The sequence below is a fragment of the Tursiops truncatus genome, chromosome 6, assembly GCF_011762595.2.
Source record: "Tursiops truncatus isolate mTurTru1 chromosome 6, mTurTru1.mat.Y, whole genome shotgun sequence".
In the NCBI taxonomy this organism is placed as follows: Eukaryota; Metazoa; Chordata; class Mammalia; order Artiodactyla; family Delphinidae; genus Tursiops; species Tursiops truncatus.
In genome coordinates this window covers 20,551,684-20,568,402 of record NC_047039.1, presented here as the reverse complement: position 1 = coordinate 20,568,402, position 16,719 = coordinate 20,551,684, and positions in this window count along the sequence as shown.

The window sequence follows — 16,719 nt, the reverse complement described above, 5'->3', positions numbered from 1 at the left end:
GCCATGGAGCAGCCATACCTGGATGACTATGTGTTACCTCACTTCATCTAAAATATAACAAACTGAAGAGAAGGCTAAAAAAAACCCCAAACTGAAGAGAAAGGTGATCAGCATGTCAAAGGGATGTGGTAACTTGCAGATGCATTTTTTTATCTTCTCAGCATCTTTCCTATCTAAAATCTAATGGAGAGCTGGTCAGTTTTTGTTTTAAATAAAAAATTTTGAGACAGAGGTCATCTATCTTATCTATGTCTTTTCCCCCACAAATAAAACATCTTTGCTGTTTATATATGAAGGTAAAAATTCTTACTTAATTCAATCAATCTTTTTTAAAATGATATAACATCATGAAGAATGTTTTATACGTATTTGTTCAGATTTTAATAAAAGTTGCTACCATTTATTCAGGGTATTCATTATTTTAACTTCTTAGGCACCCCACAAGAAAACCGAGACTTGGAAAGATGAAATAAGTTACCCAAAGACACATAAGTAAAAAGTGATGGAGCTAGAATTGTATCCCAGACCTGTTTGATTACCCAGGTTGTACTTTCCTCGAATACCCACCTTTCGATTACGATTTCTCCAGGCTGTCTCTCCCACCAGGCAGGTTATTACCTTCATTTGATATAGCTTGCATGGAGCTGTAACTCCAGAGAAACCATTTCTGCCTAACTTTGTAAAATGTATCTGTGATCATAACAGCAGTGACTGTTACACACTTATGATTCAGGGTACTTTGTTAAGTGTTTGATGTACCTCTCTCAGCAACCTATGGATATTTGTATTTTAATCCTCTTTTTTGATAGAGAAAAGGAAACTGGAAAAATTAAGGGGAAGAAACGTGCCCACAGTTCTGTGGCCAGTGAATCCCAGAGCTGGTGCCTGAGCTCCTGAACTGTGCTGCTTCTGATCACTAAACATTTTCAGTGGTAGTTTTCCAGAGTACGGTACTGTCTCCTTCTCGCTTAGCGTGAGAGCCCTGTGCCTCTGTACATGCATTTGGGATCTGTTCTCACCTTCTCTCCTCTGCCTTTATCCATTTACTTGCCATCTTGTTCCTTCTCTGGTTTTATACCCCATTTCTCTACATTTTGCTTCATTTGATCAGAACATGGAACTCAGTCATATATTTGGCCCTGTGAAATATTTCTCAAATAGGGTGTTATGGCCCATATTGTTTCTAAACCATATTTATTTTTTAAACTAAGTTTTATTTTTAATCATATGGTGCTTTGAGATTCTTCTTTCTAATTCTGTTTTGAAAAATTTAAAATCTACAGAAAAGTTGAAAGAAGAGTACAACAAACACCTGAATAAAGTTGAAAGAAAAGTACAACAAACACCTGAATATACCTTTTACCAGTTTGTTAACTGGTAAAAGGTATATTCACCAGTTGTTCGAATTTGTTTTTCAAAGTAAATTATAGACATTATGACACTTCACTGCTAAATGTTTAAACATGCATTCCTTAAGAATGAGGAAATTCTTCTGTCTCCATATATGTATCCAATATCACATGTCAAACCTAATAACTATTCCAAAAGATCATATATACTTAGAATTTCTGAGCATGTCATCCATAGCTTTTTCCTATTTAAAATTCACACATTGCAATTGGTGACACCTCTTTAGTCTCTTTTAATTTAGAACGTTGACTTTTTTTAAGGAGTCCAGCAGGCCAGTTGTCCTGTAGAATGTCTGGATTTCAGTTTTCACTGGTTATTTCCTGAGGGTGAAGTTCAGGCTGCGTATTTAGGCAAGCATCCTACGGCAGTGCTGTCATCTGGGTACTTGCTTTCGGGTCGCATTAGGAGGCTCATAATTTCACCCTGCCTCACTCTGCTGCTGCTGTTTGACCACTTGACTATGGGAGGTTTATATTTGCTTTTTGTTGTGTTGCTAGATTGGCATTCCTTTGATAGAAGCGTAAACATTTCTGGTTGATAAAAAGCTGGGTTGTAAAGAGAACAAGAGAGTGGTAACATCAAGAAGCAAAGACAGCAAATCCAGCTTCACCCAGAGGAGGCTGTGCTTGCCACCTCCTGCCAGGCACAGCATCCTTTTTCTCTTTCCTACAATAGTGCTTCTCACGGCTCTCCCTACCAATCTCTTCCCCTTCACCACCACTCTGGTTTATCCTATGGTCTCTTACGGCCTAATCACATCACTCTTCTGCTGAAAAATCTTTACCAGCTCCTCATTTCTTACAGCGCAAGTTCAAATATTTTCTTGGGGCACAAACTTTCCCTCCTCTGTTTTTCAGTGTAGTGTCTTTATCAGTAAACTTTGTTAGTTGAAGTATAACAAGTGTATAGGAAAGTGCAGAGTAATAAGTGCACAGTCTATCAGTCTTCACAAAGTGAACCTACCCAGGTCAGGAAACAGAGCTTTGCCAACATCCCAGAAGCCCTCCTCATTTCTTCTCCCAGGTGCTACCTCTCCTTCCCCCCCAAAGTCCGCCACCACTCTCCTGACTTCTAACACCATAGAGTAGTTTTGCCCCTTTCAAAAGAAACTATATGTAAATGGAAATACACAGGATGTATTTTTTTAAGTCTGGCTTCTTTTGTGCAATAGTATGTTTGTAAGTTTCACCCAGGTCATTCATGTGTCTTCATTGTATGAATATATTGAGATTAATTGATCTGTTCCACTGTTGAGGGATATTTGGGTTATTTTCAGTTTTTAGGTGATGTGAGTTGTGTTGCTATCAACATTCATGTACAGGTTTTTTTTCTGTGGGTGATGTCTTCATTTCTATTGGGGATGTATCTAGGAGCACAATTGCTGGTCATAAGGTATGTATATGCCCATCTTTAGCAGCTACTGACAAGTCATTTTCAAAGTGATTGTACCAATTTACAGTCCTACCAACAATATATGAACGTTTCGCTCGCTCCATATCTTTGTCCATATTTGGTATTTTCAGCTTTAAAATTTTAGCCACTCTGGTGGGTGTATAGTGTGTCTCATTGTGGTTTTAATTTGCATTTATCAGATAACTAAGAACTTGAGCCAATTGGATATCCTCTTTTGTGAAGCCTGTCCTTTTTCTTATAGATTTGTAGAAGTTTTTAATATATTCTATGACTGTCTTGTTGGTTGTGTGTGCTGATAGAAATCTTCCCCCCCTGTGGATTGACAGTACATTCACTTGGTGTATTTTAATGAACAGACATTCCTAATTTCAACATAGTGCAATTGCTGGGGAACTCTTCTTTTGGATGTCAGAGCATGACTGTGGTTTTCCTGGCCCTCCCTCCGGGCCTGATAGCCTCACAAGACTTTATCTAATGACAGGGAAGAGCATTTGTGGGCACCTTCCCTTTTATCAGGAGGAGAAACAGATCACTCTCAGCAGTATAAGTGACTTCCCTTACATTTCACTGACAAATCAGGTCACATCTCCACCCCTAGCTGCAAGGGAGTCTAGAAAAGCGAGAATCTCTTATGTTACTGACTCTATATTCTGAGGATGGCAAGAGGGAAGGGACTGGAAATAGGCATTGGGAGGCCAATGGGCAAAGTCTACACAAGAAAGGAATTGAGTGCTGGGGCTTCCTGCTGTTACTGGCAAGTGGAAGGCACATTATTTGCCCCTCCCCCCCACACTGAAAAATGTTGATTGTCTGTAATGTTGAGCCATTAAATGAATTCCACTGAAATTACATCATGAAACTGGGATACTATGATGGGTTACTGATGAAAGTGAAATGGGTGTGAAAATACCTCCATATGGAATCTCCATATATGCATCTCTTTTAGTGTAAATTTTCATATAGAAGCATTTTTAATATGAAAAAATACGAACTTAACATTGGTCATCTTAGGAGGATCATATTAGTGGAGGGAAGCCTTAACATTTTCTTTCTATACTTCTATATTATATTTAATTTATATTTTTATAACTTTAAAAACATTGTGAAAACCCATACATTTGAGTCATGTTAAAATCAAATCCCGTTTACCAAGGATGAACTGCCTTGGCTCACCATTGTTAATTTAACATTGCCTGTATTTCTGAAATGACCTACTGTTGGAAAAAAATTAGAAACTCCAACAATTGGCTGGATTTGTGGAGTGGATAAACCACATAGGAGATACCTTAGCTTTATTAAAACTCCACCAAGTTCTTACTATGCAAAGTTAAATACGTCATTTATGGGCTGAATGGTCTCAAAATGCATATGTTGAAGTTCTAACTCCCAGTACCTGAGAATGTGACTGTGCTTGGAGATAGGGCCTTTACAGAGGTAATAAAGTAAAAATGAGGTTATTAGGGTGGGTCCTAATACAATATGACTGGTTTCCTTACCTGAAAAGGAAATCAGGACACAGACATGTACAGAAAGGATCATGTAAAGACACAGGGAGAAGACGCCATCCACAAGCCCAGGAGAAGGGCCTCAGAAGAAACCAACCTTGTCTGCACCTTGACTCAGACTTCCAGCCCCCAAAACTGTGAGAGAATAAATTTCTGTTGTTTAGGCCACTCAGTCTGTGGTGTTTGTTGTGCAGCCTGCCCTAGCAAACTAGTACAGTTACTTAATATGCATATGTAGTATATTTCTATTCTTTTTTTCCCAGCTTTATTGAGGTATAATTGATAAATAAAATAGTAATATATTTAAAGTATACAATATGATGATTTGATATTCATATACATTGTGAAAGGACTCCCACCATTGAGTTAATTAACACATCCATCACCTTTCATATGTACCTTTTTATTTTTTTTCTTTTTGGTAAGAACACTTAAGTTCTACTCTCTTAGCAAATTAAAAAATTATACAATACAATATTGTTAACTATAGTTGCCACATTACTCATTAGATCCTCAGAACTTATTCATCTTATAACTGAAAGTATGTTCCCTTTTCCCAGCCTTTCTCTATTTCCCCCGAACCTCCAGCCCAGGCAACCACTTTTCTACTCTCTGTTTCTGTGAGTTCAACTTTGGTACGTCTTCATCCTAGTGGGATGATAAAAGAAAGAGTACTGCTTAATACTTACATCTAACTATGTGTTTAATGTTTTAGCTTCTTTTTTTTTTTTTTTTTTTGCGGTACGCGGGCCTCTCACCGCTGTGGCCTCTCCCGTTGGGGAGCACAGGCTCTGGATGCACAGGCTCAGCGACCATGGCTCATGGGCCCAGCCACTCTACGGCATGTGGGATCTTCCCGGTCCAGGGCACGAACCTGTGTCCCCTGCATTGGCAGGCGGATGCTCAACCACTGCGCCACCAGGGAAGCCCCCTAATGTTTTAGGTTTTAACTTAAAAAAAAAAATTTATTGGTGTATAGTTGCTTTACAATATTGTGTTAGTTTCTACTGTATAGCAAAGGGAATCATCAATATGTATACATATATCCCCTCTTTTTTGGAATTCCTTCCCATTTAATGGTCACCACAGAGCAGTGAGTAGAGTTCTCTGTGCTATACAGTAGGTTCTCATTAGTTATCTATTTTATACATAGTATCAATAGTGTATATATGTCAATCCCAAGATGAATTGGGATGAATTAGCTTTTAACTTTTAAAAACTCTTTCATAATTCTTTGCTTTTCCCTGTCAGAATAATTCAGTGAAGCGAGTTAAAGCGGGTATTCTTGCCTTACAAATAAGAAAACTGAGGCACAAAGGGATTAAATGATTCAACCAAAGTCACGTAACAAGTGAGGGTCAAACAGAGACCAGATTTGGAGGCTTGTTCTCCTGGACCAGTAGCCTTTCCATTAAACATTTTCTTCTTATCGAATGGAATATTTAATGATAACTGTCTCAAATGGGGCTTATTTCCAAGTACGTCAAAGCCACCCAGCAAATGCATATTGAGCACGTGTGTGTGTCAGTCTTTCTTAGGAGCTGAGGGGACAGTGATGGAGAGAACATGGTGTCTGCTTTTGAGAAGCACGCAGTCTAGATGTGTTGACAGACCCCTAAATGAGCAATATTCTTTTTGTTTTTGTTTTTGCGGTATGCGGGCCTCTCACTGTTGTGGCCTCTTCCGTTGCGGAGCACAGGCTCCGGACGCGCAGGCTCAGCGGCCATGGCTCACGGGCTCAGCCGCTCCGCGGCATGTGGGATCTTCCCAGACCGGGGCACGAACCCGTGTCTCCTACATCAGCCAGCGGACTCTCAACCACTGCGCCACCAGGGAAGCCCTAAATGATCAATATTTTACACAGTGTGAAAAGTACTACAGTAACAGTGTGAGTAAAGCATTGTAGCAACACCATTGAGGAGGACTTCACAGGTGTGGTGGAATTTGTTCTGCGCTTAAAGAAAGTGAAGGAGCTTGTTAGATGGAGGTCAGGTTTCCAGCAGAAACTTCACTTGGGGAGTTGAGAGTCGTGTGATGTGGAGCCCAGAACATGGTGGCTGGAGAATAGACTGAAGGACAGTGGTGAGGGGTTGGGGGGTGGTCGGGGAGGGGTGACAATTCTAAGAGCCTTCTATGCATGTGAGGGAGTTTGGCCTTCAACCCATATAGCAGAGGTTCTCAAGACTGTTGCACGTCTCTTATGAGGTAAAGAATTAATGGAAATCTGTCATAAGATTGTTGAATTTTTATTTTACTAAGTAAAAACCAAGCTTCTATCATCTGAAATTCAACATCATTTTATACAAGGAGCAACACCAAGAATGTAGGCGAGTCATATTTCTGCTAAAAAAAAATGTTGAATACATTTAGCTTTATGAAAAACTGTATTCTCCATTTTTTTACTAATTTCACCAAGACAGAGTTTTGGGGGGGGGGCACCCTACAGATCACACTTCTCAAACTTTAATGGGGATACATGAATCACCTGAGGATCTTGTTAGAATGCAGATTCTAATCCTGGGTGGGGCCTGAGAGTCTCTGGCTCTAGAAGCTTCTATGTCAGGTCCTGGCTGCTGGAGCCTCAACCACACTTGAGTAGCAAAGCTTAGTCTACACAGCAAGAAACCAGAATATTGGCTTGATCGCACTTGTATTTTAAGAAGTTAAACCAGAAGTTAAACCGTATGTAAAATTGGTTGCAAATGAATTGCTACTTCAGTTAATCACACAACAAAAGTTCTGCAGATATTTGTCCTGTATGTTATAAAAGATAACTTTAACTTAGATTTCTGGTCCGCTGATTCATTGTGGGAATTCCTCAAGGAGGCAAGATTACCTCAAATAGTCACAAAAAATGCATCCTTTGAATTTACTATATATGTCTACCCTAATTTAATAGCTTAGCCTTACTATAGAAATGAAATTTTGTGGGATTCTTATAAGCTGTATGTTTCAAGAAGAGAATATCTGTAGCCAAAAATAAAGTGACTTAAAAATTGTATAAATTGAAGCAGCAGTAGTTGATTTGGTGCCATCTTTTCTCAGAGACTCAAGCAGTGATTGAGTCCCGTACATGAAGAACAGATTGTTACATGTGAGGCCTATTAGAAGTTAACTCCAAAGCAGATGTTCCTGAAGATTCTGTTACCATTATAGGCAAGCTGCTCTCATTTTATAGAAAAACAAATATGTAATAATAAATTATCATACTTACCTTAATGGCTTAATAAGGCTTCCTTAGTAAACAGTCACAAATGGGGATAGGAAGTTTAAAAATGTACTATTTAAAGTAACTAGTATTTTTATGACATCAGAAGCCTAACGTATAGTGAACAGTAACAGATGGTGAATCTTACAAATATCTTGTAATTATTGGGAAGGCTGCTGGAATCCAAGGCAGAAAATAGCAAAGGAGAATGACTTTGGGGTCAGTTGTCATTTTACAGAAGCTCTAAGTTCAGAGACCAGATGGTATTCTTTAAGAGATTAATTCAGAGATGCTCCCCACAAAAATCTTTAATAGGTGATTATTTTCCCAAAGCCTATTTGAGCACCAGCCCTCAGAGGACTTACAGCTTTTAAAGGGGTTCTTATATTCTTTGGCCTTTTATTCCATAATTGGGTGTCCAGTACCTTGAATAAACACGACTCCTGATGAATTCAAAGCCCAACTTTATGTAGTTCCCACTGCCTCATTAAATTTCTCTCAGTGATTCAGCCTTTCCCTGACCCCTGGGAGAGACTCAGGCAGGCCCATGACTCTCCTGCTCACTTTAGTAACAGACCACTCTTAGGCACCTTATGAAACTCAGCCTCAGTTCCAAGATATAGTATAGGCAACCAAAAGAGTTCAAACTTTTAAAATATTTATAAGGCTATATTACCTCCTAAAATCCCAGCTAGTGAGAAGAAATAGAGGGAAGAATAAATAGGGATGTGTGTATATCTTTAAAATTCAGAACATCGAAGAGTTTGAACTGAGGTCCTAACATATACATTAAACAAAATTAAAAAGAAACTCCCAATTGGTTCACCAAGTAAATGAAGGGCTATTATTATCCCTCTACCTCTGTGCCCCCTCACGCAGAGCACTGGTCTTTAAGTGGGATCATAATGCTCAGGATGTTACAAGATTATCCTTTGTGATGCAGGGAAAATATTGGAATTTTTTTACTTTTATTTGTCCAAAATGAGTTACATTAAGCTTCACTATCATTTAATGTTTTAACTGACTCTAGTACATGCATTCTGAGTGTGTGTGTGTGTGTGTGTGTGTGTGCGCTTGTGTGTGTCTCGGAATTGGATCGATGGACGGATGGATAGACTGATAGATAAATGGATGGATGGATGTACATTTTTTTAAAGCTAGGACTGTGAGATAAACAGAAATCTCTGGTCGAAAATATTGGCTTGGCCAAAAAGTTCGTTCAGGGTTTTCCTTAGTCTGGAAAAACCTGAATGAACCTTTTGGCCAGCCCAATACTAGAACAGTTCTGTTCTGCATTTTCAGAGCCTGATCGGTTTACTTAATTTACTCAAGTTTTCCTTAAGGGGTACAATATCAAAGAATTAATTTTTATCTTTTTTAAAATAAAATTTATTTTTTATTGAGATATTGATATAATTGACATATTATATTAGTTTTAAGTGTACAATATGAGACCTAATTTTTAGATGGAAAAATCAGTAACAGCAGTAACAGTACATCATAGATATTATCTAATTTACAAAGTGATTGTCTTGAAAACTTAGTTCTGATTTTCTTGTATCAGAATTTATTTTGAATAGTGCTGACCTATAATGAGATCTGTTTTACAGCATGAATGGAAACATATAAGGATATCTGTTTCACAAAACCAGGCCTACTCTTATACATATGATGTATTGATGTTATGTTGTCTACTCCTTCCTTTGAAACGTTGACTAGTTTCTATTAAATTAATGGTACAATCTATTATGGTTGCAACCCACAGTTTGAAATTCACAGGGCACCTGTGGGACTTCTCAGGTCCCATAATTTCATGAGCCAATTCCTCATAATAAATCTCAATCAATCTCTCTGGATAGATAGATAGATACATAATACTAATGGCGTTGTGTGGAAGCCCAGAGCGTCCTTACTCTGGCCAGCCACATTTCCTGAGGCAAAACAATTCCTGTCAGTACAGGCAGAAAATGCCTCTGAATGGAGCTTTGGCATCTGCTGTCACTGAACCCTGGTTTCCTCATCACCTTGTTCTCCAGTCTTGGTGGGAGTGAGGAAGGATGAGGTGGGGTTGAGAAAGGAGGGTGCAGAGGAAATTCTGCTTGTGCTCTTAGCTTGGCACACACCATAATTTTATATGTTTAAAGCACACCCTGAGTTCTTACAAAGGCATACTCAGGAAAATGACCTATTATTAGTTCTCTATTATGCTTTCATCATAAATACATATTACTGTATTTTTAAGGCAGAGTTCAATTTTGGCACCCTATTCATGTTACTTAGGCATCAGAGAACTTGGCAAAAATGGTAGGCAGTGACAAACAAAAAGTAGTAGTTCTAGTAATTGCTTGTATTTCCTTCTGCTTAGCCATTGTTTCTTTCTTTCATCGGTTATTATATTACATTTTTCTCCATCACAGAACATTCTGGCCTGAGGTTAATTTACTTTCAAACTCAATGAACACAAGAGTGACACTGTCCTCCTTTCTGCTTTATTGCATGACTCTAAGGAGGTGCTAAAATGATTCCTCCTCCTTGAGGAAAATGAGTTTTCTGTGTGTTTTGCAAGCTTTAGGCCTAATTTGCATATTCATGGCAAGGCAATTATCTTGATTTTTGAAGAAGACATTCATTTACAATAACAAAAAATTCAGAATCCTTTCACTTGAATTATCTAAATAATTATCACAATTTCTCTCAGCAGTGATGTAGATGTGATCCCAGATGCCACTTGGCCTACAATACAAAAGCAACTACAAATCAAAGAAGCAAAACATAATTTATTGTGACATTTATCCTACTTTATAGAAGACCAAGACTAGATTCATTGCAATCCACCTTCTCAGTAACCCTGGTTGGGTCAATTCATTACTGGTGAGGCATCCAGAAAATGCTGATGATATATGTGGTCATGTCAGAGATTTTCAGCTAAATTTCTGACTTGTATTTGTCATATCGTTTGGTGATGTGATTTTAAGATTGTAGGAGAAAAAAGAAGCGATTTTATGACTGCCTGCTGGAAAAGGCTGGTGGTGTGGCAGCTTAGGAGTTCTGGGTAAGTTCTTTTTCAAAAAAAAAATTTATTAGTTATCTATTTTATACATATTAGTGTATAAATGTCAATCCCAGTCTCCCAATTTATCCCACCCCTCCCCCACTTTCTCCCCTTGGTGTCCATACGTTTGTTCTCTACATCTGTGTCTCTATTTCTGCCTTGCAAACTGGTTCTTCTGTACCATTTTTCTAGATTCCACATATATGTGTTAATATACGATATTTGTTTTTCTCTTTCTGACTTACTTCTCTCTGTATGACAGTCTCTAGGTCCATCCACATCTCTACAAATGACCCAATTTCATTCCTTTATATGGCTGAGTAATATTCCATTGTATATCTGTACCATATCTTCTTTATCCATTCGTCTGTCAGTGGGCATTTAGGTTGCTTCCATGACCTGGCTATTGTAAATAATGCTGCAATGAACATTGGGGTGCATGTGATTTTTGAATTATGCTTTTCTCTGAGTGTATGCCCAGTAGTGGAATTGCTGGGTCATATGATAATTCCATTTTCAGTTTTTTAAGGAACCTCCATATTGTTCTCCATAGTGGCTGTATCAATTTACATTCCCACCAACAGTGCAAGAGTGTTCCCCTTTCTCCAAACCCTCTCCAGTATTTATTGTTTGTAAATTTTTTGATGATGGCCGTTCTGACCAGTGAGGTGATACCTCAGTGTAGTTTTGATTTGCATTTCTCTAATCATTAGCAATGTTGAGCATCCTTTCCTGTGTTTGTTGCCAATCTGTATGTCTTCTTTGGAGAAATGTCTATTTAGGTTTTCTGCCCATTTTTTGATTGCGTTGTTTGTTTTTTTGACATTGAGCTGCATAAGCTGCTTGTATATTTTGGAGATTACTCCTTTGTCAGTTGCTTCATTTGCAAATATTTTCTCCCATTCTGAGGGTTGTCTTTTTGTCTTGTTTATGGTTTCCTTTGCTGTGCAAAAGCTTTTGAGTTTCATTAGGTCCCATTTGTTTTTATTTCCGTTTCTCCAGGAGATGGGTCAAAAAGGATCTTGCTGTGATTTATATCAAGGAGTGTTCTTTCTATGTTTTCCTCTGGAGTTTTATAGTGTCCAGTCTTACATTTAGGTCTTTAATCCATTTTGAGTTTATTTTTGTGTATGGTGTTAGGGAGTGGTCTAACTTCATTCTTTTACATGTAGCTGTTCTGGATAAGTTCTGAGGAGGAAATCTGCTGTCACTGACCTCACCGACTCCATCCCTGCTGAGCTGCCTGGTGTCGCACGCAACTGCCACTACCTCCTGGAGTGCAGGACCATAGCCCCCTTCTCCTACCAGGAGCTGCCTGGTCCATTTCTTCTTGGCAGGTCCGGACCAATTGCCTCACAGAGAACCTCCTGCTTTTCTCGGGTCTCTGTCTGTCCTGCACTACTTTTCCTCCCAGCACTGTCAGGTTTTCTAAACTTTCTCCCATCCTTTTTCTCGAGAGAATTCAGTGCACACCTGGGCAGGACTAGGGGACCTGCGGGGAGAAGCTATGAGTCCATACTTCAAGAGTGAGTGGAAGTTGGAGGCTCCGCAGCGCCCTTAGGACATTTCCAACGTGGCGACACAGATGCGTGAAAATGCTCTGTCACTTTCAATCCCTGCCCAGGCTGGGCACAAGGGCGGCTCAGAGCGGCAGGTGAGGTCAGTGACTTCGGCAACTGCTCAGGAGCAGGGAGGGCTCACACTGTCCACTCTGACCTGCCCAGTGGACCTCTGGGAGCCCACATCCCAGCTCTGCAGGACTTCAGCCCAGGCCCCAACCTGGGAGCTTCGGAGACCTCTGCTCGTGCCTATCCACAGCATCCTTTCCTGCTCACCCTTTACACACCGACCGTGAATCCCTCTCCCAGATTCATCCTGGCCTTCCTCAAATCTTTCCCTTCACCCCCGCCCACCTGCTCTCCTGACCTCACACTTGAATTTGTCTTTCAGTGGGCAGTTAGGAGATTACGTTTTCCTCCAGCCATTCCTAAGTGAATCAGGGGTAATTCCAGGACCGGAACTCAAAGTCCTTAGGCAACTGGTTCTACACTTACCTTTTTTTTTTTTGCGGTACGCGGGCCTCTCACTGTTGTGGCCTCTCCCATCGCGGAGCACAGGCTCCGGACGCGCAGGCTCAGCGGCCATGGCTCACGGGCCCAGCCGCTCCGCGGCATGTGGGATCTCCCTGGACCGGGGCACGAACCCGTGTCCCCTGCATCGGCAGGCGGACTCTCAACCACTGCGCCACCAGGGAAGCCCTCTACACTTACTTTTGACTTTTATTTCTTACCAATCTTCTAAATGAATCCACTTCTCCAGGGATGCAGAATACCTGCACACACACACACACACACACACACACACACCCCAATGGCGGTAATGATGATCCCTGCTCTCAGCTTTTCCTGGTGGTCCAAGTTCTAATTCCCCCTTCAGCCTGTTCTTTTCTTGCTGGGATGTCCCTCAGGCCCTCGTGGTGGCTGCAGTCCACCATCCACCTTCTCTCACAGGCATACTCTTTCCCACACATTCTACCTCTTGGTAATGTCTACCGGTTGTTTCCACTTTCAGTGTCTTGGTTTTTCTGTTACAAGCAAATTCAAAACTCTTCAAGAGGAGATACTGTCTCTTTTTGCTATGTTTCCTCCATAGTACGCAGCAGAAAACTGGGTGTCTAGAGGCAAATTGTATTTATTGATAATTAGCAGGGCCTCCATAACCCCCGAGATCCCAGTAAGGTGGTCTCCCAGCCTCAGTTACGTGGGTGGTCAAGGTCCAAGTCCCCTTTTAGATTCTGCAGGTTCCTGGGGGCATCAACCTTCCCCATCCCCCTACTCCCAGGTGAGCTGCCTTGCTCTGCAGAATGCTGATCCAGATACAAAGTCCAGCAAACAAGCAAAAATCCATTCACAAAAGCATCTGAGAGCCTAGTAGGACTTACTGACAATTTGAGAAGGAAATGTTAGAAATGTTTTTTCTAACATTTTTTCTAACACACATATTCATCAGTGGCCTACCTGGGCCTCCTCTCTCCTCCCTCCCTCCTCTTTTCTCTCTACCCCCATCCTTTCAAAAGTAGCTCCCTGAGAAGTGCAAACCACTCCCCACCCCATCTCCTTTCACTTTCTCTGCAAAGCAACCTACCTCTTTCTCTTGGTGCCCAGTACCTACTGACCATTGCTTTTAGGGCTTCCCTTGTGACCCCAGTAGTGCATCAAAGCTATTTTCTCAAGAAGAAAGTTCTATCTCTCCTGGGAAATCTGGTACAGCTGTTAGAATAACTTTTTAAAAAAACTTGTTACATTGAAATATCTGCTCACTTCATTCTGAGGCTTCTGCTGTTCCTCCTTTCCCGTTTGTTAAATTGCCGCGTATTGTTACTGAATGACCTCCTCTCCCCCACCTTTCCTACCTTCAGGATTTCGTTCCTGTGCGCTTTCCAAAGGGCCTTATTCTTGACCTCCAGAACCTTGGACTTCATTCAAGCACTTTCCCCAAAGTAACCTTTTCCTTCTCAAGTGGATAAGGCTGACAAAATGGAGATATCAAAAATGGCAGTGATACCTGTCTGGGTTACTTCGCTTATTTAGTTTACTTTATGAAGTACTCAATTCGTCTGCCAGTAACATTATCAATACTCAACAAGATTGCCTTGGCAATCTCCAACATGATGACTCAGTGGAGATAGCTGCACGCCCTCCTGACTTTTTAAGTAATGCTCTTTGTCACCTTCTAATGTCACCTGTTCTCCTTTGCCAAGACTGCTACCACTTATCTCCATTAGTTCTTGAATCTGTTTTTTCCTTACATCCATTAGAATCAGTGTAAGCTAGCTCTGCAGAAAATGCCACCAAAGTCTTTAAACTATCTTACCTTCCCATAAGACGTCCTAGTTCACGTTCCTAATTCAACTATAGCTCATAATTCTAAATTGTTTCTTATTTCTGTCTTCACTGGAATCTTGAGTATCGCATAATTTCACAGCCTTGGTAAGTTTTTCTTAAATTTTTCTGGTGCGAGTAGTTCGAGGACACCGTACAATGTCACTCCAGTGGTTGTACTACTTCCTAAACAAGTCCCAGTTCCTGCCCCTCAAAGCGTGCACACGCACGCACACACACACACACACACAAAATCAAATGGGTGCTGCCAATGATTCTCATTTTTGAGAGATAATTTCTAGTTTTCAAAAGTGAGTTCAATAGCTACCATTTTTTAAAAAAATCGAGCATAACTTTTTAGCCCTACCCAGATGTTAGCTGTTTTTATTTGGGAATATTTGCCCCTTGAAGATTTGCCCCTTGAAGATGGAAAAGAGTTATTACACAGCTATGATGCCGGACAAGAGTAGATGCTTACATAGCACTTTCACTAATTTGCAGAGAAAAGGCACTTACAGCTTGGACACCTCCTTAGATTGCTCCCTTCTTTCCAGCAGGCTAGAGAAACTCTCTAGTCTCATCTCCCTTGATTATATCAGGGGAAAAGCTAAAGTGTCAGACAATACTTGGCTGGCCTGCCTCGTGCTGGTCCCACGGGGCCTGGGTTCTGGCCACTGTGAGAGCTTTTGGCAAGTTAACCTCTCAGAGTCTCAGTATTCTCCTTTATAAAGTCGGCACAATAATAAAATAAGAAGAATAACGAGATACTGCTGGACACAGGAGCGATGTGCTGTCTGCATTCTACGTGTTGGCCCTGGGACATAGCCTGCCTCTCTGAATCTGCCCCACCACAGTCCCTGCTCTGGCTCACCTCGTCCTGGGCTGGTAGAGGGGAGATTCAGCTGTTTCTGCTGCAGCCTCCCCACCAGCCCCACTGCTAACCATTCAGGCTCCCCTCCCTCTGCTTGTGTCCAGTGACTCACGTGGGCCTCTGTGTTTTCCTGGCTGCAGCTTCCTCCCTATCCAAGCCTACCTGAGAGCCATCTTTCTGGGACTTCCTACGAAATCATGGTGCTCCAAGGCTTCCACCTCTTACTTTTTTAGTACAGTCAGATTTATTTGGCTTCAAACACATTTTCTATCATTCTGGGGAATGATGTGAGTGGGAGGGTGAGGCGATAGCATTTCCTCAGTTGACATCGTGAAACACAAGTGTCACAGTATAGCTGGACTTTTTCTTTGGTTCCTAGTGAGTTTGGAATTGCTTATGTCATTCTTAATTTTTAAGGAGTAACATCTTAAACATCATCCAAGCTACATCTTAGATCCTTGAAATTATAAGACAGAATGACTAAGGAAGAGGGCATCCAAATGTAATATACTCACCACAATAGCTAATATTAGCAATTAATAGGGGAGGTACTATGTCCTCATAGGCAGGGTGCTTTGCTCCTGCACTGCTCTGACGGATGCATAATTCTTCCTGAAACAACTCAAGATTTACCTTTTTTGCTATTATCCACTTGGACCCTTACAGTAAGTACCACACAGTGTAAGGTTTGTCCATTTTCGAGGCAGTTTTTCAACAGTTTTGTTCATATTTGCTCCTTTTTCATGGCTGCAAAATCTTCCATCTCTGATGGGTTCCTTTGGAATGTTGACTACTGCATCTCTTGACACACGTGTGCCCAGGAGAGCAGGACAGTTGTCCATGTGTTTGGACACTGTGTTGACACAATCCAGCATTCCACTGGGCACCGATTCACATTAAGCTGGAGGGAACTAAAGCTTTTTCCCCTCCATATGTAGTTATTGTTTTTTGCCAGTTGTGAACTTGGACAGCCCCTTGTTTTGCCACTTCGCATAGGAACCTGACTTTACCCTCTATCCCTATTATAATTCATTGTGTTAGATTCATTCCATCCATTCTAGGCTGTGAAATGCTTTTGGATCTCAACTGTCTCCCATATCTTAGCCCTCTTCTGCTTTATAACATTTGCAAATGAGATGGGTTTCCCTCGGGGCCTCACCCAGTCATTAATAAAAAAGAAAAAAGGCCGAGGGCCAAGACTGGTAACACATTCCTCTGAGTCAGGAGACTTCAGAGAGAAAACTAGTCACTGTGTCCAAAAGGACAAAGTGGATGGCGTGTGTGCGTGTTCTAGCATTCCCTTTAACTCCAAGGATTGTTTTTTAAAATATAAAAGTGCAGGAAGTTTAAGATATCAAAAATCAGGCTTTTATTCAAAC